The sequence below is a fragment of the Acinonyx jubatus genome, chromosome C1 (genome assembly GCF_027475565.1).
Source record: "Acinonyx jubatus isolate Ajub_Pintada_27869175 chromosome C1, VMU_Ajub_asm_v1.0, whole genome shotgun sequence".
NCBI classification, from domain to species: Eukaryota; Metazoa; Chordata; class Mammalia; order Carnivora; family Felidae; genus Acinonyx; species Acinonyx jubatus.
The window spans coordinates 128028695-128055821 of record NC_069381.1 but is presented as its reverse complement, the minus strand read 5'-3'; the positions used below and the strand labels follow the sequence as shown (position 1 = coordinate 128055821).

At 40.4% G+C, this 27127-nt stretch overlaps 1 protein-coding gene and 1 pseudogene across 1 annotated transcript in view; one reads left to right on the top strand and one right to left on the bottom strand.

The window, feature by feature from the left end:
• The window catches only part of LOC128312173 (tigger transposable element-derived protein 1-like), a 34220-nt pseudogene extending 8684 nt beyond the window's left edge, over positions 1 to 25536 (bottom strand).
• The window catches only part of NXPH2 (neurexophilin 2), a 113395-nt gene that overhangs the window by 50242 nt on the left and 36026 nt on the right, over positions 1 to 27127 (top strand). The gene's annotated exons all lie outside the window — the stretch shown is intronic.

Sequence of the window (27127 nt, the reverse complement as noted above, 5' to 3'; positions counted from 1 at the left end):
ACACAGACATCATTTTCAGATTTTGGCAGAGGTGCATACACACAGATCATAGGTTGAGGCAATATATAAATCATGAGAACTGAGAACCATAACTGGAAACAAATGCAACACTTTGGGAGCAAGAACAACAAAGAAAAAGGTACTATTACAAGAGGAAGGGGGTTTAGGAATTGTGACGCTGGACCTGTCAAGGCCATGATACCACCTCCTCCATGTGATGGCTTAATGGTGCTGCTCACTGTAGACCAGAATGCTGACCTTGGGCCCTAAGACTCCAGCACTCTCTCTGGGTTGACCTCCATGGTTTCTAGCAGACCTATCTATAGATTTGCTTAAATATTTCATCTTCAGTGTCCACAGACTCTTAATGGCTCCGCCTGGTGTTTATGGAAGAACATAGAAACAGCCTCATCCACCAAGGGCACACTCTCTTGGGCATTTTTAGCCAGTAGTTTCATCACTTTGACTCCCATGTTAAGTTGCCAACACCCTGGGGAGACTATGCTAAAAAGCAGACTATTTGTGAGTTGACACAGTGCTGTCCACTGGAGGACTTATTTAGCATTTGGGTTTCCTTGGTGGTCATTGCACTATCAGTTCCTAGATTAGAGTTAGCGGGAACAGGTACTCAAAGCACCCTGCTTAAGTTTAACCACACCTCTTCCTAAATCCCATCATTTACTTTCAATGACTTTTTCCAAAAAGAACAGAGCAACAATGAACCGATAGTCATCTATCTATATAATAAGTATTCCACAGCTTCTGATTATGAGCCCATAAAGCATATCTGATCTGGGCGAACAAATTAAAAGTGATTCCTACTCTTAAAAACCAAGGAGTATCGTGGAAGAGGCAGAAACTGAATAATAAAAATAAGTGATTAAATGCTGTTTAAGTGTTTATACGCTCTGAAGGAGGATAAGGAACTCAAGACAAATGAAAGGGGACACTTTACGCTGGCCATCAGAAGAGACCTCTTTCAGGAGGTGATGCTTAAGGATGATGGTGGAGAGCAGAGGGAAGAGCATTCCAGGGAGACAAAAGAGCATATGTGAAGCCCTGTGATTGTGTTACCCTTATCTGTTGCTGTATAACAAACCACCCCAAACTTAGTGGCATAAAACAACCAATTTACTGTGCTCAGGGGTCCTGTGGGTGAGGAGTTTGAATAAGCTGCAGCCTGCAGGATGGCTTGTGTCTGCTTCACAAAGTATTGGGTGACTTGGATGGCTAAGGGCTGAAATCAGCTGAAGTTACTAGGATTTTGCTCCCATGACTGGCTCTTGTGCTAGCACAGCTCAAAGGTCAGCCTGAGCTGAGGCTGTGAACCCGAGAATCTACATGTGGTCTGTCCAGTGGCTTGGACTTCCCCACAGCATGGTGCCCCAGGGTAGTCATATTTCTTACATAGTGGCTTAGGGCCTCAGAGTGAACAGCATCTAAAAAATGCCTTTTAGAACCTGGCCTCAGAAGTGTTATGGGCTGACTTATGTCCCTCCAAATTCATATTCTGAAGTCCTGTGCTCCAGTACCTTGGATGAGACTATATTTGGAGGTAAAACTACTTTCAAAGAGGTAATTAAGGTAAAATGAGACCATAGGAGTGGGCCCTTTCACTCTGGTATCCTTACAAGAGGAAATTAGGACTCGACAATGCAGACCAAGGGACAATCAGGTGAGGACAGAGTGAGGTGATGTCTGCTTCCAAGCCAAGAAGAGATGCTTCGGAAGAAACCAACTCTGCCGGCACCTTGATCTTGGGCTTCCTGCCTCCAGAACTGCAAGGAAATAAATTTCTGTTGGTTAAGCCACACACTCTGTGGTATTTGTTACAATAGTCTTAGCATACTAATACATCACATAGTGTCACTTCTTATATACTCTCTTGATCAGAGCAGTCACAAAGCCACCCAGATTCAAACAGGGGAGACATGGACTTCTCTTCTTCATTACAGGAGTGTTGAAAGATACGGGGCAGTGTTTTAAAACTGCAGCATGTTGGAAGGAGCTTGGCAGTTGGAGGACCTAAAAGCCAGTATGGCTCAGACATGGTGGGCAAGGCGTCACATGGTAAGAAGTTATATGTGAGGAGGTAGGCAGGGATCAACTATTTGAAGACTTTCTTGTCCCAACAAAGAGTTCATATTGTGCTCTAAGTGCAGCAGGATTTTATTTTTTTTTAATGTTTATTTATTTTATTTGAGAGGGAGAGAGACAGAGCACAAGCAGGAGAGGGGCAGAGAGAGGAGACACAGAATCTGAAGCAGGCTCCAGGCTCTGGGCTGTCAGTTCAGAGCCCCACACAGAGCTCGAACTCACAGACTGAGAGATCATGACCTGAGCCGAAGTTGGATGCTTAATTGACTGAGCCACCTAGGTGCCCCAAAGTGCAGCAGGATTTTAAAAAGTTAATCCAGAGAAAGAGGTTTTGATTTATAGCTTTGAATAGCGCTAATACAGCTGTGAAGAAGAGGACAACTGGAAACAGAGTGACTGATTATTTTTTTAACTTTACTTATTTTGAGAGAGAGAGAGAGAGAGAGAGAGAGAGAGCAAGAGCAAGTGGTGGATGGGCAGAGAGAGGGAGAGCAGGCTCCAAGCAGGCCCAACATGGGGCTGAATCCCACGAACCATGAGATCATGACCTGAGATAAAGTTGGATGCTTAACCAACTGAGCTACCCAGGTGCCCCACAGAGTGACGACTGAGCCACCCAGGCACCCCAAGGAGTGACTGATCATTACACTAACTGAAGGGTTCAGGTGAACAAAGCTGTTGGCTTGGAGAAAGGTATTGGCCATGAAGATAAACAGGGACAGATGGGTACAAAATAGTGTTTGAAGGTAAAATTGGCAAGACTTGATGAAGAATTGAATGTGAGTATGCAGGGAACTGAAGGTATGAAGGATCACTACCAGATTTCCAGCTTGAGAACGTAATGATGCTATTTACTGGGATGAGAAAAGAGAGACCTGGCAGGAAGGTACATGCAAATCAAAGCTTTATTTCATATATATAAAGCATCTTTTGAACTTCCTCAAATCGAATTTAGCAAATCTCCCCCTAAAACAAAAACCCAGAAATGAAAAGGCCCCCCTAAGTTTATTCACACTCCTTTCTTTTAATGTGAGTAGAAAGAAATTACCTCAGGGCACCTGGGTGGCTCAGTCGGTTAAGTGTCCCACCCTAGATTTCAGCTCAGGTTATGATCTTATGGTTCGTGAATTTGAAGCCAGCGTCAGGCTCCCAGCTGGCAGTGCAGAGCCTACTTGGGATTCTCTCTCTCTCTCTCTCTCTCTCTGCCCCTCCCAGCTTTCTCTCTCTCTCTCTAAGTAAATAAAGTTTTAAAAAAATAATAGCTAATATTTATTGAGCTCTTTCTATATGTCAGGTACTGTGCTAAGTAACTGAAATGACTTTCTTTTTTATCCAAATACTTCTTGTCGGGTATGTGCTATTTTTGTATCTAGTGGATTAAAAACTGTTTTAGACATTGTGTTTGTCTGCTAGGGCTGCTAAAACAAAATACCACCGACGGGGTGGTTTAAACAACAGAAATTCATTTCTCACAGTTCTGGAGGCTTGATGTCCTAGATCAAGGTAGGGTGGTGTCTGGTGAGACCACCCTTCCTGCCTTGCAGATATGCATCTTCTGTCTCTGTCCTCACGTAGCCTTCCCTTGGAGGGTGCGCCTAGAGAGATCTTTGAAGTGTCTTGTTTCTCCTCCTCCTCCTCCTCCTCCTCCTCCTCTTCCTCCTCCTCCTTCTCTTCCTCCTCCCCCTCCCCTTTCCCCTCCCTTTCTTCTTCTTCTTCTTCTTCTTCTTCTTCTTCTTCTTCTTCTTCTTCTTCCTCTTCTTCTTCTTCTTTTAAAGATTATTCATTTTTAGAGAGAGAAGAAGAGTGCAAGGGGAGGACAGAAAGAGAGGGGGAGAGAGAGAATCCCAAGCAGGCTCTGCACTGTCAACACAGAGCCCGCTGTAGGGCTTGATCTCACAAACTTGTGAGATCATGACCTGAGCTGAAATCAAGAGTCAGACTCTTAACTGACTGAGCTGCCTAGGCTCCCCTCTTCCTCTTCTTCTAAGGACACCAGTGTTATCAGAGTGGAGTTCTAGTCTTATGACCTCATTTAATCTTACCTTGCCTCTATGAAAACCCTGTCTCCAAATAGTGTCACATTGAGGTTTAGGGTGTCAACATATAAGTTTTTTGAGGAAAACAGTACAGTCTGTCACAGAGATATTAAGAAACTTACATGAGGTCATGTACCTAGGAAATACAGGAACCAGGTTAGGAACCTAGTCAGTCTGACTCTAGAAGTCTATGTTACATTTTCACTTACTTTGCCTTATATAGGAACATCTGTCTCTGTCTTCCAGATCTTGGCAGGTACACAAAAATTAGAAGTAATAAAATCCACAGAAATTTATTTGGATCAAATAACATGAAAACACATTTCATGTACTCAACCAATAAATTTAGTCTTTGGTACTGTGTTGGAGATATTTTGTGTGTGTTTGTGTTTCTTTTTTATTGTTTCAAATTGATAACAAATAAAACAGCTTACTTTAGTATGGATTGAATATTTTTAATCTCCAGAAATCCTAAGGAAGGAATAGCAGTAATAATAATGGTCCATTTCAGTAACACCATTTCTGTATCTAGGTTAATAATCTAGGGGGAAATATATCAACATTATGTTAATTAAACTCTCAGTTGCCTATACCTTGGGACATGTTATGAATGGTGCTGAAGAGAAAAAGTCAATATGCAAATAGTTACAATATCAAGATGTAGTCAGGAAATTGTGGCACAGATGAGACAAACTCATACATGCATGAAAGAATATAAATGTAGATAATGTGAATGGCAGTAAATACTAGAAGCAGGCATACTGGAACAATGACAATACTTCATACTTGTGCTTTTGAAAATTCTTTACACACAGCAAATGGAGTTTTTAATGCAGGAAAATAAAAAAAAAAAGCGCAGAGACTGTCAGAGAAAGCCACTGATCATTGAAGCTGGAAAATACAATTCATTGTCAGAAGACTATTTTTAAATACAAAGAACAACTATATACATAGCTTGGTGGAACAAATGCCGGATAAATTCAACAGAAAGCAGTGTATCTACAATGCCAGATACCATATAACAGAAGCCTAGAATATTCTTTCACCACAATCTTGAATTAAAACTATCTATGAAAAAAAAAACTTGCTTTCATGAACTTCACCTAAAACAAACAGTCACAATTTAACATCTATTCTTAATTATTTGCCTTCAAGTCAACATACATTTACTGAATAATCAGACCCTCAGATAAGAAATCATAGCTTTTTGGATTCATCTCCTTTCTCCATCCTCTCCCATGGACCTCATATCTATCCCAAATTGAGACACTAGTAAACTATGGTAAAATCTGAGTTCAGATGGGTAGATACATGAGTTAGTCTTATCTATTTGGGGACTCAGAGTCCATTTAACACAGCATCAGATGAAAAACTCTAAAAGCAGCCACTTGGTAAATATGTGTCGTACATAACCTCAAATACCCGCAGTTTAAAAACTTGCAGAGGTTTAAAATAGTAGGATAAAATATTCAATAATTAACTGTCCTCTCCACTCTTTTGTTCTGGAGTAGACATCATCCATGTTTATCTTTCAGACTCCATTTTCAAAGCAAATACAAATTGTATTCTAACCACGCTATGTCTTAGCTCATGTTTCCTGGCTCCCACTTGTTAGCACAAAAAGTAGTGAACCGTCACAATGTGGAATGCCAGAAGGGAGGGCTCAGTAATAGTAGCAGTAGCAGGCACAGCAACGGCTGTCCTTAAGTAGAGCTTCTTCCATTCACAGATTGACTTTCAGCTATGTGTAATCCTATTGTGTTATGAGTGCCTAGCTCCAAAGAGAGCATGTAGCACAATGCCTGCTGCATAGTAAGCACCCCACTGCTGTTGGTTTAATTAATCAATTACAATATTCATCTTCTTGAGCCGCTAACAGACTAATTTGGACAGGAAACACATACACACACAAACAATTATCGGTAGTGCAGTTTCATCATTTCACCAAATCCCTTTAGTATTAACAGTCCGATTATGAGCTACTCCTATTATGAGCTCCTCCGAGTGTCTCCCACCTTCTCCGGCAAGGTTATCTTTTCTTAAAGGTGGAAATAGCAATAAATAGTTTGGGAGGAAAACAATTAGGAAGGAAGAGACAGGTATCCAACAGCGAACAATGATCTGCTGAGCTCTGCCCCATCGGGCCTTACATGGTGCCATATACAACGTTATTAAGTCCATGCGCATGCGCCTGCGCTTATCCCATCAGACAGCAGTGTTTGGGGGAAGTTAGGTCCAACATGAATTCGTGCCATAGTGTAGCCATGTCACATACTGCAAACTCTGAAGACATGACAGAAAACAGGCTAAGTGTGATGTGGCGCCCCTAACATTGATAAAACGTCTTATCTACCTGATGGTTTAAGAGTAATGGTGAAAGAATCCAGGGGCTCAGGGAGCGTAAATACTAGCCAGTGATGGAGAAGGACATCTGAGGCCAGAGAGGAGAGGCTTTGGGAGGCATCTCCACTCAGTTGTACCGCAGCTTCATGGTGTACCAGCTGCGAGGCTTAGGGCCAGTCTCAAGTACAACCTCTGAAAAATGGGATGAGAGTTAGCCTAGAGTGGCAGTGTGAGAACGGAACTGAATGCCAAGGACCTGATAGGAGACAGATGCCCAGTAAATGTAGGTTTCCTTTTTTTAGTGTAAAATCTAAGGGCCTTTCAGATGCCTTAGAAAAGGGCCAGGTTCAGCCTTTTCCAACGAGATACAGCTAAGAAAAGCTAGGATACTAAGAAATACCAAGGCTGGATCCCTAACACTTGGCTTAACATGAAAAAATCACTTGGAGAAGAGAGGCCTTTTGGTTTAATCACTGAAAACTAGATTTTAGGGACAGGTTTGAGCCAAACTGTTTTGTTTCACTTCGAATGCCAGGTATTCTGCTAAGTACTTAACCATGGCTTTTCCATCCATTTTCCAGTATTTATAATGTTCAATGAGTTTCCTTTTTTCATTGATTCTTTCTGGAATGAAATCCTCTACCACTGTCAATTGTTGCTTTTCAAGGCTTCATTAAAGCTACTTGGATTAAGGCTTTGAGCCTTGAGAAACACTGTTTGTTTGCTTCACTTGGCTGTGCTTTAACATGAAGGCCTATAATGAATTTCCTCAGAGTTGTTCTGAGAAAGAAAGTATCTTGTCTCAAGCATTTCTTGTCTCTGCTTGCCCTGGTGATAGATATTAAATAATGTGGTGCTTAACCTCTTCATTTTTTTTTTTTACCCAGAAAACATGCAGTCAAGGACATAGGAGGCAGTAGGTAATAGCTGAAGAAGCACCCTGTAGCACTATATTTTTCCCTTTATTTTACTCTTCTTTCTCTGTGTCATTTATGATTGAGGCATCTACTGATGAGGAGGGAACTTCTGGCGAAAAATTGAAACTCAGATCTAATTGATACGGGGCTTCATGCTATTCTTTCGTCCTCCTGCCCACCCCCCGCCCCACCTTACCCCTTGTGCCACTCTTGACTATGTATGTTCTGCATACGAACACCTGGAGAGGCTAAAGAACTTCCAAGGAAGGTGGAAGTGAACTTGAGTTTTTGAGCAACTATTAAATTTTAGGCATTTTTTTTAACTTTGTTTTATTCTTACAAGACCAGCCAAAATTTCTTGAGCCAATGGTCACACCTTGGCCATCCATCAGCAAATCCTGGTAGTACCACCTTCTAAAACATCCAGAATATAACCACCCGATCACCCCTTCAACTCCTAGTCTCATTTTCATTGTTTGACTGACCAATCTCAGTTCTCTTTGCAGTGGGATTCTCTCTCCTCCTAATGCACCTGCAGTTGGTACTCAGCAAGGCAGCCTCGTGATGCCCACGCAAGTCAGATGGTGCCTCTGCTCTGCTCAGGACGACTTCCCCTCTCTCTGCCCACCCAGAGGGATGCTGGCTGGATGCCTGTCTACCCTCACTGACTGGCTGAGCCTCCATGCAGCCCACATATCCCACGTGGTCTCCCCTGCACGACCTGCTTGCTCTCCACGGCTTTCTATTCCCATCTCACACACCTCCTCAAGATTCCTGCCCCCATGCCCAGCTTTCTTCCACACCAGGACCTTTGCACTTGCTGTTTCCCAGACCCAGAATTCTTTTTTCCAAATATCTTCAAAACTCACTTCTTCACTTCCGACAAGTGTGTGCTCAGGTGGGACCTTATCAGAAGATGCCTTCGTTGACCATTTTACACAAAAAGCAGCTCTCAGTTACTCTCCATCTCCTCATGCTGCTTTGTTCTTCTTCACTACACTCACCGTCTTTGGTATATACTTATTTATTGATGTCCATGTGTGTCGATTAGTGTGTAAATTTTATGAACGAGAGACCAGCAAATTAGATTAAGTTTCTGAGAGAAATGAACTTACCCATGATGTACATAGAGCAGCTAGGCTGGCAATCTCTGCAGCCTATGCTCTCTCTGCTATAATCACACAGCTGACTTTGAAGCAGCTTCATCCATTGCTGTTACAGGTCTGCGCATTCAATAAAGATGGGATGCTCAGGGTGCACTACCCTTTTGTATCTACCTGATGCATCTAAATCCTGCAAACTCACAGTGTTATCCATTTGCTGGCAAGACTACTCAGCCTGGGGAGGTTTAAGCCTTTGTCAGTCTTAGGTTTGCAGGAGAGAAAAGAGGGGTAAGAGAACAAGACTGAACATAATGCAGGATTCGTTATTTCCAGAACTCGTGTCCCCTCTCTAGCTACTCAGCATGCTCTTTTTTACTAGCTTTTTTCTGCACATGCCGTATCTCCCCCATTGTAAATATAAATACATACGTACATACATACATAAAAAAAAAATAACAGGTCTAAATGCTTCTTTTGAAATCAAATGATCCTCCTGCCTGCCGTGTTGCTGAAAAGCCCCACCTCCAAATTCCTCCAGCACATCTTCTGTACTGTTGCCAGGAGGGTTTTTTAAAGACATGAACCGTACTATTCCATTTTGAGAAAGGAAAAAAAAAAATTGCACTAACATACAATCATGATTCCTTGACTTAGCATACATACTAGCAGGATTTCTTACTGAAATCCCATGTCCCTCACAGCCCTCTGCTCAGGCTTGCCCCTCTAGCAGCTTTTAATTTCACAACACAGAAATATCTAGAAGACCCCATATACATCATTCAGTGTCATGTTTTAATACTTTTATCTACTCCAGAAACACTACCTTCTCTGCCTGATTTCTGTCGGTTGTACATTTCTGATTGTTGTTAACACTGGCATCTATTGAGAGCCCTCTGTGTGTCAGGCGGTGTTCGTCGTGAGGTATATATTGTTCCATGCTCACAACAGCCCTCGTCACAAGGATTGTCAACCCATATTTTACAGGTAAGGAAGTGAAGCTCAGAGAGTCCAAGGTCCCATGACTAGACAATAGGAGAGCAGGGATCTGAGCCACATGTTCTTGTCACAGCCCCATGCCTGTCATCTTTCTGCACTGCTGGGTGCCATGCGTCTGCTCCTGTGATTCTATCTCGTCCTAAGATCGCAAGCCTCTTCCTGGCAGAACTTTCTCTTTCCTTTTGTAGCTACAGTGCCTCAGCTACCGACCGGGGTCATCAGTTTTGTGGTTACATAAATAGAATTAATTATCTGTGAAAAGGACCATGACTGAGAATTACATCTGAACACTAACAGCCTTGGGGCAGTCAGCTCTCATCTTGACTGTGTGGCCTTTTCCCTCATCCCCCCGCCCCACCCCCATTCAAAGCTAACAAATACCCACATTTTGCAGGATTTTGTTCAGTTTATGGTGACCGCAGGTCTATGAACACAGCCATCCATAAACACTAATGCTTGTTCTGGTCTGCCTATGAGGAAGTTTACAGGCATACTTTTTTTCTGTTACAGAGGAGTTTGTTTTATGTATGAAGATAAGGGTCTCTAATACTTACTGCTGGTGTTCTTCATACAGTCAACAGCAGACCTGTTTTACGTTGTCCTTTCTAGGGTGGAGATGACCTTTGTTGATTTAAATGTACTGCTTTTTTTATTTAGAATTTTTTTATTACAGTGATAATATATTTTCATGTGATCCCCCCAAGAATTCAATAGATTTATATTTTGTACTGGACTCAATGATTTGAAAGTTCATATGGAAAAAAATAAATACAAGAATTCTCAAGAATGTGAGAGGGAGAAAGAATAATGATGCATTCAGGTAGTACCAGATACTGGAATTTACTTTGAAGCTAATGTAATAAAAAAAAAATGATATTTACACAAGAAAAAGCAAATAGAGCAGTAGAATTGAATCAGATCGAGAAATGTATGTAAGTAAATGTGGGAAGTTACTGTATGATTATAAGAGTATTTCCATTCCAGAGGAAATAGAGACTTTATTTAATAAATAGTTGGCATTATTTGGTTATCAAAATAAAAAAAAAGTTTGAATTTTAATGATATACTTAAACGTTCAGTTTTAACCAAAGAAAGTAAGGAAAAATCACACTATACATTTATAAATTTAGATTTTTCGACTTGTTACAACACATATTGCCTTTGTAATGTACAATAATTAGAATTTGTTTTAAAAGTAATATTTACATGTTGCAAATTATATATTACATGTTCCCAACATTAAAACAATTCAGAGATTATAAAAGTAAATATTGAGAGACTCCTTCATCTTTCCAATACCCTCAGTTTATAGTTTTTCTTCCCTGATATTTTTATGTGCATTTACATATACCCATGCAGAGATACATTTTTTTTTACCTTAATGGGATGACATTATTCTGCAAATTTTATTTTTTTTTTTGCATTAAATGTATCATTGTGGACAACCTTCCAAAAAGATATATCTTGACAAATGTCAGTCTTTCCAAAGGCTACACACAGTATTTATTTAAGTAATCCTTTATCCCTATCAATAATATATTGTTAGAAATCTAATCACACAGAAGGGACAGAAATGACAAGTCAAGTTCTCTATGACTCTATTTCCAACATTCTTCCCCATAAACAAAAATGGTTCTGTGTTATAGTGCTGGGATTAGTTAAGACACTAAACTCTAGCCACTCATAGGATGATGGCCCAAACCTGAAGGTCTAATGGTTTCTCTTAATCTTTTGAGTTTTTTTCCTCTTAAGTCATGTCAACTGCTACTCCTGTAGCTCATGGCATACTCTTTTTTAATTATTTCTTTTTTTGTTTGATCTGCTGGGGAGCCTTATTGAGTAAAGCTTTTGGAAAGCTTGTGAGGGTGATAAACTTTGTGACAATTTGCATGACTGAGAATGTTACATAAAGAATAGTTTAAGTACGGAAATTCTAAATTCATAGTCATTATTCCATGAGTTTTGGACAGTCTTTGTTCTTTCAAGTTCTAGCGTCCAGTGTTGCTGATAGAAAATTCTACTATCAATCTAATTCTCCTTTCTTTATGGACGGCATCGTTCTTTTCTCTCTCTGGAAGTTTTTAAAATTTTCTTTTCAGAGATTTCAATAAAGCATGTTTAAGCATGGATCTTTTTTTCATCTACCTCACCTCAGTGAAGCTTTCAATATGAAGGATCTTATGCTTCTTCAGTCTGTAATATTTTTATTTCATTATTTCTTTTATTATCCCCCCTCTTTTCTGTCTTCTCTTGGAACTCCTTTTCATCAACTATTGAGCCTCTCAGACCCATTCCTCATATTTTCAAACTTTCCCTTTTCTTCCTTCCTTCTTTTCTGTTTGTTGTTTTAGGTTGCTGAAAATTTCTTTGCTTGAGCTTCCAAATCAAAAACATGGTTTCTAACTCTCTTAAAATGCAGTGGTCCGTTGATGTTTAAATTTTAGCCATCACATTTTAATTTCTAAAATTCTTTCTTGTTCCATAGGTGCAGTAGCCTCTCTAATTTTTCCAAGGATAATATTTAGAATTTTTAGGGACATTTGGGATCATTTTGTTTCCTCACATTTCTGCTGATCTTCCGTTCTCTGCTCATATTTGTGAATCACATAGGTTGACCTGAGGTGCCATGCTGTCAGTATTGTAAAAGTTCTTCAGGTGATTCTCATTTGGTGTCAAGATGTAGAGGGATCTCTGCCAGGTAATAGGGCAGGTGTGTGACTAGGTACATGCTTTTTCACTTTGTCTTCTCTCATCTAATAACATGTCCTGCAGGGTTTTTTTCACCAGTGTATGGAAAGCTCCCTCCTTTTTTAGAGCTTTATAGCATTCCATTGTGTGGATGTCCCATAGCTATTTCATTATTTCCCTATTGGTTTCAAACACTTGAGTTGTTTCAAATATTAGAGCAAGGAATTCTTTCCTCTAATGCTGCAATAAATAATCTTATCCATCTGTCATTTTGTACCTGTGCAGTTACACCTGCAAAATAAATCCTCTAAAGACTGAATGGGTAAAAAAGTTAAATGTATTTTTACTTTTGATGAATTTTGACAAATTGCCCTTCAGTTTGAAACATGAGGAAACATGGGCGCCTGCATGGCTCAGTTGGTTGCACATCCGACTCTTGATTTTGGCTCAGGTCATGATCTCACGGTTTGTGAGATCGAACCCTGCATCCGGCTCTGGCAATGCAGAACCTGCTTGGGATTCTCTCTCTTTCTCCCTCTCTCTGCCCCTCTCCTGTTCTTGCCCCCCCCCCAAAAATAAATAATTGAACTTTAAAAAAAATGAGGAAACAGCCCCAGAAAGTTGAGGTGACTTAATAATAGGTGCATAGCAAATTTATTCCAGTATGGGGAACAGAACCATCACCTTGTGACATTCAGTTTAGTATTTCTTCTGCTGTATAACATTTCTCTCGCTGTGTTCTGTAAGCAGGGACCAAAGCTATGTCAGGTAGTTTGGTGAACTGATTGATCATCAGGGGTCATCCAAGATGAATCAGTGCCTGGAAAAGGACTAAATACCCACATCCATTCCCCATAGCCTCACAGAAATAATAGAAAAGATATAGGCATATGAAGACAATGCAACAATGATATGTAGATAGCACAAAGCAAAATAAAAATGGAATTAGCAGTGGACCTAAAAGTTCAAAGAAATGTTGGAGAGAGAAAGCAGGATAGGAAAAACTATAGCCAGAAACACCAGAGACAAAATTAGTTCTCAAGATAGCTTGCAAGGAAACTCCAAGTATAAAGTCAATTAGGACAAAGGCAAAAGTTGATCATCAGGCAAACAGCAAGATTTTTAAGAACTAAATTTAAAACTGCCAGTTCAACTGTCTTCCCAGCTCTCACTTCACCTCAATATACAGAGGCTACTACAGAGCTGGTATGGGAAGTTTTGCTATTAGTACTGAAGACCTATTCGTCCATCCACTTATTAACCACACTCAACCCTGCTTAGCTTCCAAGATCAGATGAGACCAGGTACGTTCAGGATGGTATGGCCATAGACTGAAGACCTATTCTCTAAAGAACAGGTGGCTGAGGAGATTGGGGAAGAGTCTTAGTACATGTACTGGACTTGAGAAAGAACAGAAATGGAGATTTAGGTAACCCTGCATGTCTATCTACTTCAGAGAGCATGAGGAAACACGAACGAAGCAGTTCTGGCCATCAGTAAAAACAGGAGAGCCTTCTAACCATAAGAATAGGGCCCTGGACTGTTGTGGGATTCCAAGCCTCTTGTCTGCTCCAAGCCAGCATGTCCTCCTGGGAAGCCTGCCTCTCAGAATGCCTGGATACAGTCACAGGTGAATTCTACCCTCCAGTTCAGAAAGCATTTGGTAAGCCAGGCTGCCCCAGGAGTGTGTTTTAATTCATCCAGATATGCACAAAAAGATTGTGCAATATTACATACCTCATAAAAACTCCCTCGCCAAGTAATTATTTTTTTAAGTTTATTTATTTTGAGAGACAGAGAGAGAGAGAGAAAGAGAGAGAGGGAGAGAGAATCAGCAAGGGAGGGGCAGAGAGAATCCTAAACAGGCTGCACACTGTCAGCACAGAGCCTGATGCAAGGCTCAAAGTCATGAACACTGAGATTATGACCTGAGCCAAAATCAAGAGTCAGATGCTTAACCAGCTGAGCCACCCAGGTGCCCCAAAACTCCCCAAGTAATTCTAAGTGGCATCCAGGATTGAGAAACCCTTGTCTAAACAACTGACTAGAATAGTTGTACCTGTGTAGTATAAAATATTCTCTGCTCATTTAAAATCGAGTTTAGAGTGAAAAATCAAATTCTAAATCTGTTTAATAAATGATTGTTTTTGTGCCAAGAGAGCTATTAGCTTATAGTCAATTATAATAAATATACAGAGACTGTAGTGAAAACCAAAGCCACTGTAGTGGACCCACAATAAAATATTCTTTTCAGCATGTTTGAATGAGTGTACCTAGAGTTGATGGAACATCCTTATCTCCATCACTGACAAGTAACATATATTTTGCTTCAAATTTCACCTCTTTGTCATTGATGTTTGGGAATTTCCACTCCGATGTATCTACTCATGGAATTGTTTTACTCATATGCTTTGGATTATTTTCTGTAAATTAGTCTTTCATCCAGTCTGGAAAATTCTCCTTTTCCCTTCAAATGTTTCTTCTCTTCCATTCCTTCTGATTTGTCTTTCTGAGATTCTAATAAGACATATGCTAAGAACTTTTCATTCACTTCATATTTTTAAACTTTTCTTTTGTATTTCCATCTTTTTCCTCTCTATGCTGATATTTTCCTCAGATATCTCTTTCTGTTCATTAATTCTCTCTTTAGCTCTACCTAAATGGCACTTCACCTTTTCCTTCCCCAAAGTATTTCCCCTTTTTAGAGTTTCTGTTTGATCCCTTTACAAGTCTACCAGGCAATTCCTTCTTTCTTGCTTGTTTTTTTCTATTCCTATATTATTTCTTTAAATTGTTCACACATTCTGCGTTCTATATCTGATAGTTCCAATCTCTGCAATCCTCAAGTGTCAGCTCTGTTCCTTGTCATGTGCTCTGACTCTCACTCCTGGAGCTTGGTGCACTTTGATTTTAAGCTTTTTGTTTGTTCTTCCTCTGTGGGGATCCTGTGGAGATGCTTTCCTGAGAAAAGTATCTATCTCTGCTTCTTCTGTGAACTAAGGCTCTGCGCCAACCTGGGACCATTTCATCCCTCTGAGAGTGACAGTTCAAGACAGGATTCTCAGGCTCAGCTTGTCTATGGTGTTGGTCCCAAGGCTCAAGGTCTAATTTATGACATAAGACCCCAGGGAGACCCTGCCCCTACCTGCCACTCCCACTCCCAAGTAGCTTATGGTTTGGGGTTTTTGTGCACCCTAACTAGACTCTTTTCTACAGAAGGAGAGTCCCTCCCAACAATATTGCCCACCATATTGCTAGAGGCAGTTATCATTATGAAATATTTTTAGCAGTGTTCTGGGGAGCCGAGCCTGATTTTATCAAAAGTAAATGAGCACAGCATGGAAGAATGTTTAGTGAATTAGGATAAACTGTAATTGGCTGGTTATCATATTAATATAGTGAAAATAACTTTCTGTCTGATGTCTTTTATATCAGTCCAACATTTCTTTTCTAACATCTCTAATTAATTCCTAAATTAACTTGTTTGGCCACAATGTTTTATGAATTTTCATTAAAAAGTGTGAGAAAAATGTGTTAATAAGTCTATTAACTAATTTTGCAAGTAGCTTTACCGCACACATGTAATGCTTCCTCTGATTTTCTGTGTTTCTCTGGTTAAAAGAATCATAGAGGTCATACTGATGGACATCAACAATCAAAAAAATGTATCAGTATCTATGTATCTATCGATATTGTATATGTGTATGCCTTTAGATGTTATAATACATGGCACAAGGCTAGGTTGTTTTAGTACGTGGTCTAATTTCTTTCAGCTGCTGGACTTTTGCACATGGTAGAAATAAAGTCATTCAAATGACTCAATACCATTATCTCAGAGGTGGACATAGTTCTTCAGTACCTCACCTCTTATTTTTTATCAGTTAATTAGCAGGAAATCTTTTCCAGTTTGTGAGGAAGTGAACACAGCCTGTTTCCTGCCTCTGTGATTAGTAGAGTCCAGCATTCTCCTTGCATATCATCTTCAAAAAGACTTCAAGTTTTTTTCCTGAGGTGCTAGGAATAGGGAAGTCTTATATTAATGTGAGAAGTGTCGCTCCATTTCTAGGAATTCAAAGAAATTCAGGACACGAACTTCAACTCAATGAGGGTATATCCAGCATGGAGTGAAATACATGACAGGCACTTAATATTTTTTATTTGTTGAATGAATGAAAAAAAAATAAATGAATGAATCTTTTAAGATAGGGAGCCAGTACAGGCACCTGGGTGGCTCAGTTGGTTGAGTGCCCGAATCCTGATTTTGGCTCAGGTCATAATCCCAGGATTGTGAAATCAAGCCCCACTTCAAGCTCTGTGTTAAGTGTGGAGTGTGCTTGGGATTCTCTTTCTCTCTCCCTCTGCTCCTCTCCCACTCTCACACACTCTCTCTATATAATAAAAATAAAATATAAAATAAAATAAAATAAGGATCCAATAATAGAAAACTATCCCACTAGTGGTGATTTCATGGTGAGATTGTATTTGCTCTTTTATTTAGTATGCCTTCATCCCACCATATACATACACATACAGCAAAAGAGAGAAGCAGGGGTAGAAAAGAATTTAATTTATTCCAGTGAATTTGGAGGCCAGAAATAACCAATAATTATAGTCCAAATGAGTGACCTATTGCATTAGGACATACATTTAAGCTTCTATACTTTTATAACAACAAGAAAAAAGAAAGAAGCTCTTCTCACTGATTTTTCTGGCTTATTTTGTTCTACCAACTGCAGGTTTTTTTGCTTTGTTTTGTTTTTACATAATTTGAGAGTGGTGCACTGACTAGGAATGTGCCAGTAGGAACTAAAATTTATCTTGTGAGGAGATAAAAATGAGTATCTGGAGGATTGTTTGGTAATTCACACTGAAAACAGAAAGGTTTGATAAGAAACACATTGGATTCCCCTGGCGGGTACATTGTGAGTCTGTGCGAAACAAAGGCTGGGAAGGATCCCCTGTGCCCAGTGTCCTGTCTCAGGCCTATTGTCTGGGCCCACAGCCTCATCACAGAACAAACGTTGTGATAGCATTTCTCTTGGGATCCTGGGCAAATGGAAATTCTGCCTGCACTAATTTTGCAATTTTTGAAAAAGGCTTCCACAATTGACTTTAAGTGCAGTTAAAGCCAGGTTTTAGAAAGCGTTTTATATTCCTTGTGTTCTCATTTCCTATTCATTCCGTTTCCCTCACTGAAATCAGGAAGTGGATACTGAGCATACCCGATAACCCAGCACTGTGCAGCAAAGCTATGACCAAAGTTTGCTCAGTTTGTATTTAGTCTCCTGTCATTTGGAGGCTTCTAAAGATGGCAGAGGAAAAAAAAAAATTAATCTGTTACTCCTAGTAGAAAATGGTTTCTCTTCAGACTGAGTCGGCATCCTCTTCAGCATGCTGTCCTGTGACTTCTGAGGCTTGCTACTTGAATGAGGTAGGTCAGACCCCAATCAAAAGGGCAGCAATCAAGGTCAGCTGCAGAAGGAGCAGGGTGGGGGCAAATCCTCAGTGGCCGCCCAACCCAGGTTCCTCTCAGCAGGAAACCCCTTTGGAATTAGCAGGGATGGTTACTTTACAGTTGACTATATAAGGCTTGAAACCATTGGATTATTTATTTATTTATTTATTTATTTATATTCAGAGCATTTTTGTTAGCCACCAATATTTAAAACTGTCTCAAAACAATTAGTAATGGTAGGCATAGCTGAGAAAAAGAAGAATTAGAGGGAATTTATCACAGAGTGTTTGCTATGATGGTCTCTGCTTGTTCCTTTATGCAATAGTACTGGCTGAATACCTGCTATGTGGTAGGCCATGTAGAGTGTAGACAGATACACAAGACATTGGCGTAGTTTTCAAAGAGTTTTCCATTCACACGTGGAAATAAGGACTGAGCCCAAGTACTTATAGTGCAATGGATTTTCTGCTCGTTGGCACAGAGTGATCAGTGAATGGCAGAATAGTAAAATAATACCTAAGAACATGGACAGGAGGGGAAATAAGCTTTGCTTTCTCAGAGTTAAGCTAGGAAGATACACTCAGACACATTCAAAAGGTTGAACTTGATTTGAGGATAAACCAAAGACAATATGCCGCTGCAGATTTGGGGAAAAGTAAAACTAGATTCACAGGTGTCTGAATATCTCAAGGACAGAGACTGGAAGGTTGGAGGAGGACAGGTAGGGTAATATTGTGGCAAACTGCATTTAAGCTGTTGAGAATAAAACTGAATCACGAGAAAGTAGTCAGCCCAGAGAGGAGAGAATTCCAAAGTCCATTTTTCACTGGCCTAAGGAGATGAGCAATTCAGCCCCTGGGACAGAAGAATGAATCCCCATTTTGGTATTGATTCTATACTCATTTAATATTATGATTATAAACTGGCTTCTAGGGGCACCTGTAGCCCAGTCGGTTGAGCGTCTGACTCTGGGTTTCAGCTTAGGTCATGATCTCGTGGATCATGGGATCAAGCCCTGCGTGGGGCTCCATACTGTCAGGGCAGAGCCTGCTTGGGATTCTCTCTCTTCCTGTCTCTCTCTGCCATCCCTCAGTCACACTGGCAATAAATAAACAAAGAAACAAGCTTCTAGTTTAAGTCTACCCATCAGGGAGACACCCTTCTACTCATGTGACATACCTGCTTTTATCTATGTAGGTTATAGCTGTCATTGTTAATTAACTAATATAATAGCATTCTGCAATGCACATACACCCACACTAGTTCCATGAGCTCGGGTAATGTGTGTCCATTCCTAAGAAACAATTCTTCCCAGCATGCACTGTTCAAAGTCAGGTGCTCCATCTACCATACTGAGGATTAGACCCTGGCATTGGTGAACGTCCCAAGGTGAACTAATTGAGACCATCTGGCAGGCAGCCATCTTCCCTCTTGTAATGACACCTCAAGCTCACTGGATGCTTTTCAGATTGAGCTAAAACATAAAGCAAATGCTACAAACTACATGAGACCAGCAAAGGATATACATTTCTCTTGTAGCTGGAATTATCATGGAACCTCTACCCCTGAACAAATGTAGAGGTTTATTAAGCAAAGGGCTTTGGTGAATGGGAAACTAAAGGCCAGGTCATGAGCTAGATGCAGAGGGAGGTGCACAGCCTGTGCAGATGGGAACTGCTAGGAAATAGTGGGAGCTGGTGTGGGAAAGATGGATTGGGCCAGCCACTGTGGGAGGCCTGAACTGCTAGAACCAGGTGTTTGAATCCTACTGAGTAGGAACTAAGGAACAATTGAAGAGTTTGAGTACAAGAATTTGTGCTGTAAGAGATACAGTATGATTGCAATAGACAAGATAGATCCGACTGCATTAACTGAAGCAAGGATATCCTGCAGTGCACACACACACACACACACACACACACCAGTTCCGTGAGCTCAGATAATGTGTATCTGACTGAGATGCAGTTTAGAGGCAAAGGGACAAGTATGGACAAGTTTGGAAGCTGTTGTCATGAGGTAACTCTGGCCTCAAGTAGGATGGAGGCAGATGGATGACTGAAACTGTAAGTGCTAGAAAAAACATAGAGGAAATTCCTGTTGAAGTGCTCACTAATTAGTTAGGCTAAGATTTTCAAATAGAATTATGCCAGTCATAAGACAGCACTGTGCATTTTCAGAGTGGAAAGGAGCATGTCAACCTCATTTTATTAAGTGAGTAGTCAGCCCTAGGAAGAGGGCAGCAAGATGCATGAACTGAGGGGCATGGAGAATATCAACAGGAAGTGCTGAGTGGCCCAGCGGAGCTCAGACAAAGCCTGAGGAGGGGTGGGGGTGTCAGGTTGGTTAAGTGTCTAGCCTGAGTTGTTTAGCTACACTCAAGTCTGAGGTGGATGAAACACTTCAGACAGAGAGTGAGTGAATGTGGGATGGTGAAGGGCCTGAGACAGAGAAAAGGAAGTCCCAGTGAGGGGAACTCCAGAGGGAGCTGTAGCTCCAGGGCTGATAAACTGTAATAGCTTATAGTAGAATTTATCTTACAGAGCCTGAGGTGGAGGAAGGATGCCAGGTACCTTCAAAGTTACCCTCCAGTAAACGAACTCTTGTACATGGCTAGTGAAAATGTGAAATGGCGCATTTGCTGTGGAAAACAGTTTGGTGGTTCCTCAGACAGCTAAACATAGAATTACCAGGTGATGCAGCATCCCATTTCTAGGTATTGAAAATAAGAAAATTGTGGGCGCCTGGTGGCTCAGTCGGTGGAACATCTGACTCTTAATTTTGGCCCAGGTCATGATCTCACAGCCGTGGGATCGAGCGCTGCATTGGGTTCTGTGCTGAGTGTGGAGCCTGCTTAAGATTCTTTCTCTCTCTCTCCCTTTATCCCTCTCCTCCACTTGCACTCTCTCTCTTTCTCAAATACATGAACAAACAAACTGAAAAGAATTGAGAACAGGAACTCAAACAAGTACTTGTACACCAGTGTTCACTGAAAAATTTATTCACCGTAGCTAAAGGTGGAAACAACCCAAATGTCCACCAACAGATGAACGGATCAACAACACATGGTACATAGGTACAACTGAATGTTATTTGGCGATTAAAGGAATAAAGTTCTGATATATGCTACCTAACGGATGAATCTTGAAAGCATTATGCTGAGTACAATAAGCCAGGCACAAGAGGACAAATACTGTATGAGTCACTTATAAAAAAAAAATATCTAGAAGAAGTAAATTCATTGAGCTGGAAAGTAGGTTACCAGGGCCTTGGTATGAATAAAGTTACTGCTTAATGATTACAGCATTTTTCTTTGGGTGATGAAGAAGTTTTGGAAATAATGGTGATGGTTGCATGCACAACAACATGGATGTACTTAATGCAACTAAATTACACACTTAAAAAACATTAAATTGGTGGATTTTATCTTATACATATTTTATCACAATCTAAAAACTTTTTTTTTTTTAAGAGAAGTTGCAAAGGCTGTTTGTAGGGCTAAGAGTGAGAGAGAAAATGCAGTTTGAGCCTCCCAGGTCCTAAGAGTCCTCCTCAGGAATGCCGAGCCCCACAGCTGCCCCTATGGCCCTGAGAGGATGGCGGGTGCTCTTTGTACCACCGTAACGCACAGTCACAACTGCCAGCTCCATCCCAGCTTCCCCCAGTGGCTCCCAGAGTCAGCTCTGTGGGGTCTAAACACCAGTTAACTCCACTGTCAGTGACTGCTGCTAGAATACACATGGGGACCAGGGGAATATTGAAAGTGCTGGTTTCTGCAGCTTTTGTTTGGTAGAATGCCAGAGAACACAGCTTTTGCTGTCATAATTGGTCTAAATTTAAATACTCGTTTTTGTTTCACATTGGTTTGTGCGTGCGTGGACACAGCCTAGCTTTGTGGGCAGAGAGTGTATTTTGTCAACACGGAGAGAGTGAATCAGGAGGGTTTGCTATCTAAACCAGCCCTTGTTTTCAGTCTTAGTTTCCCTGCGCCTTGATAAATGTCCTCCAGCCTTTGAGTCAAGGAGAGGTTGGAATCCAACCACTTAATTGGAGGTTTTCCAGTTCACAATAGTTAATTTTTCTACAACTTGTCTCCTTAATTTAGAACAACATTCAAAGAGTAATGAGTGTTATAGCTCACATTAGTTTGGGCCTATTTCTAGACTGCTGTGTAGAATATTCAGAAGTAAAAGACATTTATTGTCTTTCAAGAGTTTTCAATAAGATTGTGAAGGAAAAAAAATTGTCTTGAGGTTTATTAGTTAATTTCAGTTAAATTGTTAAATGGGGTGATTTAGTATTTTTCAGTGAGTGCAGCATTAATTTGCATATTAAATCACATTACATCTGCCTCCATTAATGAAGTTATTTTTAGGAAATCAATACAGTCTTCTGCAATATTCAAATCATGATGTAAGAAGTAGCACTGGCTCAATTGTATGTTCAGATACTTGGTAAAACATCTTAATTAGTCTATGCTCATCTTTCTGCCAAGTTTAGATTCATGGCTTTGGTGATCATTGGAAAGTGGTTTGTGTGTATGACAGCTGGGCAAGGTAGCAGCTACTTTTGTTTTTCCAAATAGGCCTTGCTTGAAGGAAAAATACGATAGGGGCACCTGGGTGGCCCAGTCGGTTAAGCATCCAACTTGATTTCAGCTCAGTTCATGATCTCATCGTTTAGTGAGTTTGTGCCCGGGTCTGGCTCTGGCTCTGTGCTGACAGTGCAGAGCATGCTTGGGATTCTCCCTCTCTCTCTCCCCCTCCCTCACTCACGCGATCTCTTTCTCTTTCAAAATAAATAAATAGACTTTAAAAAACAATAAGATAAAAACAGAGGAAGGCAAACCATAAAAGACTCTTAAATACAGAGAACAAACTGAGGGTTCCTGCAGGGTGTTGGGTGGGGAGATGGGCTAAACGGCGTTGGGCATTAAGGACAGCACGTGTAAGGATGAGCACTGGGTGTTATATGTAAGTGACGAATCACTAAACTCTACTCCTGAAACCATTATTACACTGTATGTTAACTAACTTGGCTTTAAATAAAATTTAAAAAAACAACAACAACAAACAGGGCTTCCTTGTCATCCTATGCCAGAAAAAGAGTTAAATTCTCTGATTTAAACACATTTATTAAATACCCTGTGTTTAGACTAAATGCACTTGTGGATGAGACACGCACAGTGCCACGCATGAGGCTCTGCCGGAAGATAGCCCTGGCACCTTGGGACAGCCAGAGTTGTGACTGCAATCACAAATTATTCCAATGAGGAGGAAATGGAGACCATATCTGTAGTAATCAGCTCGACTGCCCAGGGAGCCTTCTGACAAGGTCAGATTTTAAAAGGGCAGGTGCAAGTCTTACTTATTAAATTACCTGATGACGTGAGGCTCAGAGAGAGAGGGGGGACGTGTTGGCTGACAGGATTCAGAAGGATCTCAGCAGGCTAGAATGATGGGCCAAATCCACAAAGAAGAAAGTTAAAAAGGGATCATTGTGAAGTCTGGTACTTGGATGCAAAAAGGACCACCACCAAAAGGATGAAGGATATATGGTTAGCAAGTATGGAAAAGTTTTAACTAAAATAAACTGAAGTTGTGAGTCATCAATATGGTGAACGCTTTTCAAATGTGCATGAGCTTTCCAGAATGCTTATGCAATCCTAGACTGTATTAATAGACTATGGTATTTAGTAAGAGAACAGCGATAGCATAAAGCATTTGCAGGCAATATACACAGATGTCAAGCAAATGCTCTTTGGGATCAGACAACCATTTTTCAGATCCCATCTCCGGCTCATTGTGTAGTAGAAGCTCTTTAGGAGTGATTCATAAAAATATCAAGTGTACACTAAACTTTTTAACTTAAACTATGAATGTTCATTCTTCCATGCATTTTTTGATGTAGGGTCAAGCCTTTTCCTTTGAGAGTAGGTCTTACCTCCAGCCAGTACACACTTGTGTGGCCAGGCCTGTGATTGGTGACGGACCCCCATTCGCATGGCTAGGTGGGTGTTCTCATTGGTTATAACAATATTTGCAATATTATTCCTTTGAATAGGGGTCCCCTGGCTGGAGTTTTCATTTTCACATTTAAATAAACCCCATCCTTTAACAAATTATCTAAGATTTCTAGCTGCTGCTTTTTGAAAATGGAGGATGTACCTAAAGACATCTTCTAATCCAAATTGTTCTACAATTTTTGCATTTTTTTCCTTTTACAGTTGTCTTGCTTTCACTTATTTCAACAGCAATATTTTAAGAGACTCATCTGCAAAAAGTTTCTCCAGGCATTGAACTTACTTTTTATATAAATAGCTTTCTTTTCTCACTCATATTTCATCCGCTTATGTAATATTTTATTAAATTACATAATTAAAATGCCCAATATAATGGGCGTAAACAGGGTGGAGACAAAAGCTGTGTCACATACATTAAGAAGGTGGGTACCAGAGAAGAGCCCACTAAATGGTGAGCGGTCAGTGTACTGTGTAACAGGGTCGTAATCAGAGGGAAGGCACCAGGAGGGTTATGGGAATTGAAAGGTGGCTCATGATTGATCAAGTGGAGGCATTTAGTCTAAAAAGGGGCTGATTCAAAAATGTCCTCAGCTGCTGGAGTGTTTATCACTCCATGGAAGATTCACCAAGCTTTTTCCCTAGGACTCCAGAGAGAGAGAGAAAGAAAGTGGGAGAGAGAAAGAAAGAGAGAGAAAGAGAGAGAACACAGATCAGTGAATAACGGTATAGGGAGATAAATTTCAACTCATACCAGTATGAATTTTAGTAGAAAATTTAAATATGACTTAGGGCCTCTTGAAAATACCCGTCACTGGACATGTTCAATGTCCAGGCAGGATGACCAACTGGGCAGTGATGGTATAGAACAAATTCAGGATAATGTGGGGAATTCGATTAGGTAATGATGACTTCTCAAATCGTAATGGCAATGCCAGGAAATCAGTAACTCAGGACAGTCTGCTAAAAAGGATTAGGTAGAAGACATTCCTTGGGCTTTTACGTTGCCAAAAGAAGGGCAGTCCTAAATGTCATTGTTTCATATTAATTTTAAAAAATCAACACAAACTTGTTTCGAAAGAATGATTATTGTGTCAAGATACCTGAAATACAACTAAGAATATACATACATATATGTATACATATATAGATACACAGATATACATGTGTCTATGTGTATATATATTCTTGATCAGTACAAGACTCCATATCTGAAATCAAAGCAAAAAGAAACAAAGAAACACAGATCTTATTAATATTATTAACAATAACATTTCCTGGAATAGGATTATTTTACATCTCCACTACACAAAGATATGTTAAGTGAATTTGTTATATGAATTTAAAATGACTTACAAATCTGAAAAGAAATATATAAGGTTGATAATGCTTAATAATGCTTACTTTGAAAAATACGATGGATCCTACTCTGTCGAAGAAAATCCACTTGATAGAGTTACAGATGTCAGAGTATAGTAATGTAAAAGTATAGACATCTTTTATTCTGTTATTAGGAGACAAGATACAATAGCCACATTATGGTAGTCTTTAACTCTAGACAGTTGTCACATCTTGAGGGATGTAATTTGAGCCCCAGTATGTCTTTGCTCCATTCCATAAAGGGGTTTTACCCTACTTCATGGCCACTATGAGTCTATCAGTTTCCAATTTAGAATCCCTTTAAATACATCTGTAGGGGCTGGAAAAATATCTTCCCATTACACGGTGCTGCACCTGTCTGTATTAACTCAGCCTTCTTCACGAAGAGATGCATCCCACTTGGACCCTCTAATAGGAAAGGCTGATCTTCAGCTGGTACTGGCACTTGTAGTGCTTGTTTACAGCCTGTGTCTGTTCTGATCAGAGGCCACTGACCAGCTTCCATTCTGGTCACTTAGGAACTGTGCTGAACCAGTTGTTAGATCTATTTAGTATTGCCGCATGAGAATCCCCTGTGGAGCATAATACCCAGGAGATGCTCAAGCTCCACGTCTCCTTCATTCTGATTTGATTGGTCTGAAGTGGCACAAGCTTTCTAGGTCAGTGTTTCTCAAACCATCTTTGTAAATAACCAGTGGTTGTTTTGTTGTTGCTTGTTTTAAGTTCTGATACCTTTATAAAATGAAAAACCATATGACTGAATGTTGTTACAATGTCAAATTGCTATGAAATTTCTAAACAGAAAAGTATTTATCTTGGGGGCGCCTGGGTTGCTCAGTCAGGTAAGTGTCTGACTTGTGATTTCGGCTCAGGTCATGGTCTCATTGTTCATGGAACCGAGCCTCACATCAGGCTCTGTGCTGACAGGGCAGAGCCTGCTTGGGATTCTCTTTCTCCCCCACCCCTTCCACCCCTTCTCTACTCATTCTCTCTCTCTCTCTCTCTCTCTCTCTCAATATATAAAATTTAAAATAAATAAACTTAAAAAAGTGAATTATTTATTTTGGACTGGTAACAGTTTGTGAATCATACTTTAAGAAGCACTGATTCTAACCCAAAGTGAGAGTAAGGAACCACAGGTTTAGAAAGCCTGAGTTGTCTGTCAGTCATTGCTTCCCATGTAACTTCTTACATTATCTACTTGTATTTCACACTCCAGTATCCTGAAGACAATTTTAGTCAGGGCCATTTATTATAAGGAATTGGCTTACATGGTTATGGATGCTGACAAGTGCCATGGTCTGCAGGGTGAGTTGGCAACCTAGAGACCCAGGAGAGCCAATGGTGTAGTTCCAGTCCAAAGGCCAGCACCCTAGAGACCCAGGAAGAGCCAACATTCCAGGCCAAGTTAGAAGGCAGGAAAAAGGCCAATGTTCCAATTTGAAGGGCATCAAGAGGAAAGAACTCTCTATACTTAGGAGAGGGTCAGCCTTTTTGTTTTATTTAAGCCTTCAACTGACTGAATGAGGCCCACTCATATTGGAGACATAAATCTGCTTTACTCAAGTCTACTGCCTTACATGCTAGTCTTACCCAAAAACTCTACCACAGAAATGCCCAGAATGTTTCACCATAAATCTAAGCTCCTTGTGGCTTAGTCAAGTTGACCATAAAGTTAATCATCAGATCATGACACATAAGAAAATGCTAGACCTTTATTAAATATTTTGTACCACAGGCATTGGCTAAGGCTCTCAGGGACACCAGGTGACTCAGATCTGGTCTCACTCTCGATAAGCTCCTTGGATATGAGCAAGGGGAATGTAGCTAGTTAGCCCCCATTCACACCATTACCACACAATTTAGTAAGCGTTGCAATGAAGTCATTTCCAGTGTGTTGTTGTAGGAGAAGCCTGTAGCTCCCAAGGGTTCTGTAAATTTGGAATGAAGCCTATTTGTATTTTTTCAAAAGTCCCCCTAATCCACCTTGTTAAATGAGAAATAGGAATCAGCACACAGTAGATCCCCAGTAAGTACATGTTTCTCAATTCGGAGACTGTTTGCCACCCTTCTTACAATAGCTTAGTCACCATGCT